Below are 6,000 nucleotides of genomic sequence, written 5' to 3'. Positions count from 1 at the left end.
TTTGCTTTCTTTGTTTTATTTTGGAGACTGTTAACTCACTATACTGGGAGGGAAGAATGATCCCAGCCACTAGTTTACACATGCAATACAATTAATATTTTGTTCCTAGGTAAATGAGGATTCATTCTAGCCCTTGGTTTAGGCTGTGGTTTCCTCCTCGGGCTTTTAAAACTGTATTTTGCAAAATAAAATTGGGCCCAAAAGAGAAAGAAAGGTTTCCACAACCCTTTTAGGCCCAATGAGAAAATCAGGTAAATAGAAGGTATGAAGCCAGAAATGGCATGAACTCGGTCCCAACAGATAAATGAGAAGCTACCACTCCTCGGGGGCCAAGGCCATCCCAGCTGCTCCTTCATTAGCACACCCCCCAGACACATTTTTTTAAAGTGATGGCTGCCTCTATCCTGCAGCAAAAAAGCATCTTTAGGAAGCTTTCTGTGGGTCAACCCCGTCTCTTCTAAAGTATACTCAGTCTCCCCAAGTGGGATGTAAAAGTTGGTCAAGCATGCATGCGTTCTACAAAATGCCACCTTAATTCTTGCCAAGTTCCAAAAGTGAAATACTGTTATTAATCCCAGAATAAGCCATAAAATTTTTTTAAACTCCACCTCTAATTCGGGTTAGCTTCCTGACACTTATCTTACTTCTAGTCCATTCTTGTGGATGTCTTGTTACACTTGTCACCTTTTTTAAAATTAACTTTTGTATGGGGACCAGCAGGGTCAGGGTTGCTTTATGAAGTGACAGTTGTAATCTTGTCAGGAAATGATGCCTAATCACGGTAATTTTTGCTTGGTCTGGGTAGGGGTTTGCACATTTCAATATAAAAGCAAGTCAGCAAGTCTGAGCTTCACAGAATTTATACTTTCGAAAACTAAGTAATAAAACCACACTGAGATTTAGATTCCGAAATCCTGAAAAATAATCCTCATCATTACCCCAGACCTTCTCACTGGCTGCTCCACCCTGACTGGCAGAGATCGATTTAAAAACAGCCACAACAAAAACCGTGTGTGAGAAGGTCTAGCTTCTTAATCCCAGCCGTTTCCCTCTGGCCAGTCCTTTAACCTGAAGCGCCTACATAGAGCAGACAAAGCCCCACCAGAAGTGCTTAAGAAAGCTAAACTGAGGGCTTCAGAGGGGAGGGGGGTGGGGGAATGGGATAGACTGGTGATGGGTAGTAAGGAGGGCACGTATTGCATGGTGCACTGGGTGTTATACGCAAGTAATGAATCATCGAACTTTGCATCAGAAACCAGGGATGTACTGTATGGTGACTAACATAATAAAAAAACATTAAAAAAGAAAAGAAAAGAAAGCTAAAGCTAACCTGTCATTTCCTTTAGCATAGTTAGGAGCCTGAAAGTGAAATTCATTTCAAACCTAATCTGATATTCTGTTGGAGCCACTGTGAAAGAAGAAAGCAAGGAGGTTTTCTGAGGACAACTAGGCTAACAGACCTGAATTTGACTTGATACTTGTAGGGTCAGTGTTTGCAGGTGGTTTTTTTTGTTGTTGTTCTTTTTATTCGTGACTCACGGTAAATTATATAGATACATAGATAAATACAGAAAGATAGATGGTAGACGTAAGGGAATAAATAATACGTGCACTGACTCGGCTGCAACACGGTGTTTGAAACACTTGAGTTTACTACATCTTGATGCGTTCTAATATTTTCTGTTCTTTTTTAAGTGTAGCCCCAGAATCCATATGAGTTTATCAGAATACAACTTGTCTTTTGAGTCAGGATCTGAGGATTTAAAATACCCCAGAAGGCTGGAGGCCAAATTCACATTCATTCTCTATTTTAGGGTGCTACCTGTTTGAATGTAGGGGGGCAGGAGGGAGGGTGGAAAGCGGAGAGGCAGATTTCTTTCTGATGTCTCAGAGTTCCTGGCAACATTGAGTATCTCCTTCATCAGACTATGAACTTTCAAGGACAGGGCCAACCTTTCTGTATCTCAGTTGGGAATCTGAGAAATCTAATATGATCCTGGCCTTCTCAAAAGAGAGTCAAACTATGACTGTCATACAGATATCAAATGGTCACAAGTTAAAGATTTTATTTAATTCTTAATGAGGGAACCAGGTGGATGTTATACCGCATTCAAAGGAGAATCCAAAGAACAGACACAGGCCAGGAATATGTAAATGAATGTCCAAATGGAGGCAAAACTAGCTTCTTCCTCTGTAGAGGAGGGATGTCAGGTGAACCTCTCCCCACAGGATATAATTTGCATTTCTAAAAACAAGAATTATTTTGCATTTCTCGAAGTTATCTACAGGACAGAGTTGAAAAATAGCTTCCTTAGGGTCAGAATCTGATAACCCTGAAGGCTGTGTTCCAGACAAGATAATGTAGTGTTCCATCAAAGCACAAAATCCCCATTCCTGCCTAGAATTGGACTACTCTGACAGCTGGGTGAGGGGACAGCTCCTTCTAGCTCTTACAAAGCTCCAAACTGGAAGACAAGTCAGGAGTAGAGCAAACCCAGCTTAAGAACCATGTGGCAGTAGGGGGCAGCAAAGCTCCATCCCTAAAGAACGCAGACTTAATGAAAAAAATTTGTAAAGTAGGATTGACCTGGAGTCCATGGACTGAGTCCATAAATCCCCCTGACATTGTATGCAAAATGTTTTACTCTATACATTTTTCTGGGAAGAGAGTCTTTTTCTTTTTTCTTTTTTCTTTTCTTTTCTTTTCTTTTCTTTTCTTTTCTTTTCTTTTCTTTTCTCTTTTCTTTTCTTTTGGCTCTAAGTCTGATGAAGCTACAAAACACTGTCCGCAAGTATTGGAAGTTCCATGTCCTAATTGTCATATTCACAACTTGGTTGCCAGATCAGCTTCAAATTAGAAACACCTGAGGAGTGATTAGGTTGAACCATACGAAACTGCCATTTTTGTAAGGTCACTAAAGAGATGAATATTGGCAATTTGTTGAGGTTCAACTTAAATATACAGATTCCTGTTCTCCCCCCACTCTGATACAGCTAATAGGTAGATGAACATCTGAGATCAACTACCATCTGCATGTTGAAGTTTAGGAAAATGGACTGTTGGACTCCAGTCCACCCCAAAACCTAGATTTTTAACCCTAGCCTATTCTGGCCATTCTGAACGGTGAAAACCAAGACAGCATGAGGACCATCACCCCACCCAGTTCACTGGGGGGCTTTCTCAGGTGGTCTGATCTGAGGACCACTGGCCTCAGAGTCTCCTGGGGTGCTTGTGAAAATGCGTAGCATTAGGCCCCATGCTGAACCCCCAGAATTAGACGGCTGAGCAGTGGGCCGGGGAATCTACATTCTAAATAGGCTCCCGGCCCAGGTAGCTGTTCAGCAAAACAAGAGAGTACGTAATCACAGGATATAGGAGAGACTATGAGCTGAGATCTATCAGCTATATCAAAGTGTAACTCTTAAAATGGTAAAATCATGGCTCTCATTCAAATATAGAATAGTCATGTGTCAAAGGTTTTGTTCAGCTCATAAATTTATGACAGAACCATTAGTTGGTAAAGCTGATTCCAAGAGCATTTGAGGAAAAAGAATTTATATAAGCCACCAGGAAAAGCATTTCAAAATAAGACCAAAAAAAAAATGTTAGAATAAGATTGCTGGGTTAAATAAGAAGCTAGTTAATATCCTCCAGGCTAATACAACCATAGACTTTGGGGTTATCTTTCCTACCAGATAGTAAAACGCGTAACTTTGCAGTATCTGGCAACCATCAAACAATAAATAGCAAAGTCAAACACAGATACATTCTGCTAGAAAATTAAATAATCCTTGGGTGACTTCATTAAATAATTCCCCCAGCATGACTTTGAAAGGATATGCAGCCCCACTTTTTGCTTTATTCCCAAGTTTTAAATAATGCTTTTCTACAGTGAGCGAAGACAGCAGAACACAAGAGTGAGGATTCCGCTCCTCTGGGTGAGACAATTCAGGCTAGAGCAGGTATATTCAAACACAGGAACCACTTGATTCAGACAGAGGAGAAAACTGTCAGAAGTCACGTATAACGTCCCCGGATTTATTTCAGGCACTACCCATAAACACGTCCTCTTGCTTTGTGAATAAGCGTTTTGTCCTCTTTCTAGTTATCTGACTTACGAACTCGTCATTCCGTAATAATTTCTCTTAGAAGTTTAACTGAATAGCCTGCTTAGGTTTTCAGCTTTGTTCTTTTGTGTTTAATCTAAAAATTCAGGCACTTTGTTTGTTTAAACATCAGAAAGATCCTCTAATTTTTATGAAACAATTGTCTACCTCAGGGATTAAACTTTGAGCTTCATGAAACATGAACTGAAATAGAAATATTGTGTGCCCCAACTCAACCTCCATATTTTTTCATAACTTCTTTTGCCTTTAGAGGGATAGCTTAGGAATGAACGTGTTAGTGTTGGGAATAAACATCTGGAGTTCGGCAGTGCCTTCATTTCGGTTCCTTTTACTAATTTCAGGTAAAATTAAAATTTAGTCATTTTTGTGAAGTAATCTTTCAGTGATTTTCTGTGAGATTACAGATCTCTCTTTTCTTCTTTGTACTTTTTTTGTATTTTTCCTCTTTTTATTATTTTCTTAAAACTCACTTTACTAATCAGGGCGCCTGGGTGGCTCAGTCGGTTAAGCATCTGCCTTAGGCTCAGGTCAGGATCCTCCAGGGTTCCTACTCAGCGGGGAGCCTGCTTCCCTGTCTCCCTCTGCCTACTTGTGCTTTTTGTCAGATCAATCAATCAATCTTAAAAAAAAAAAAAACCCATTCACTTCACTGATCAAATTTACCGTTCTAGGAGTTATTGATAATAACAGTATCCACCATGTATTGGCCCTCTACGTTTTGAAAACATAATTGAAGTTTTATTTTAAGATAACTTTATCAAGATATGTCCTACATATAAAATCCACCCATTTCAAGATACTTATACACTGATACTCATAGCAGTAATCTTCACACGAGGCAAAAGGTGGAAGCTACACAAATGTTCTTCGCTGGATGGCTGGATTAAAAAAATGTCTATTTATACTGAGGAATATGATTCCAAGGGGCCGCCCAGCAGGCTCCTGCTTTTCCCAGTGACTATAATTCTGCTTGGTAATTTAGATGACATTTTCCAAGGGTAGAGGAAGAGCTTACCACAGTGGCTAAAGCACGGCCCCTGGAGCTGGACCACCTGAACTCACGTTCTGGTGCTGCCACTTAGCTCTGGGGCCTCAGGCAAGTTATTTACCCTCTCTGTGCTTCGGCTTCTCTATGTGTAAAATGTGAATAACATGGCGTGTACCTCACCGGGTTGTTACAAGGTTTAAATGAGATAATAGAGAGAGGGCAGAGACCACACTCGCACCTGGCCATAGCAGGCCCTGAGTAAGTATTAAATGTGGTTATTGTAGTTACTTGCTACAGAATTATCCTTGGAGTTCCAGAAGCTTAGAAGACACAGCCTCTGTGTCCTCTTGGCTGTCCATCATCACAGCACATTATGCCCTGAACTTCAGTCTGTTTTCTTTGTAGGCTTTTCCAGTGGTGCCTGCCACGTAGTAAGAGGAGAGGCAGTTGATGACAATAGTCCCTGAGAGAAATTGTCCCCCTGCTAGCTCAAGGCCAGAGAGGGCTCCCGTTCAGGCTGCCCACTTCAGAAAACGCTTCATTTCATGATTTCCTCCAGCTTCCCCTCCCACCCTGACGAGGAGCCCATCTGTTGTCCCCCCCCCCCCTCCCTGGGGCTTCCCCAGCCTCTTCTGCCTGAGCCTGCTCCTGTCCTCCACCTCCAGACATCTTGTGTTTCAGGTGAAGACCAGACCTAGCAGTGGCTTGGGAAGGATTCTCTGGGGGTTTTCTGCTCTGGTTCCCGCCCACCCACATATGCATGGATTCAGTGTGGAGTAGGTGAGTCTGTCCTCCTGAGAACTGCTGAACCCTCCCCTTCAGTTCCAAAGGAAGGACTTAGCAGAGCTAAATCTGAAACCTGGTAAGATGGCGCTTCTTAGCAG

Source organism: Ailuropoda melanoleuca, chromosome 16 (genome assembly GCF_002007445.2).
Source record: "Ailuropoda melanoleuca isolate Jingjing chromosome 16, ASM200744v2, whole genome shotgun sequence".
Lineage (NCBI taxonomy): Eukaryota > Metazoa > Chordata > Mammalia > Carnivora > Ursidae > Ailuropoda > Ailuropoda melanoleuca.
This window is presented reverse-complemented; position numbering follows the sequence as displayed.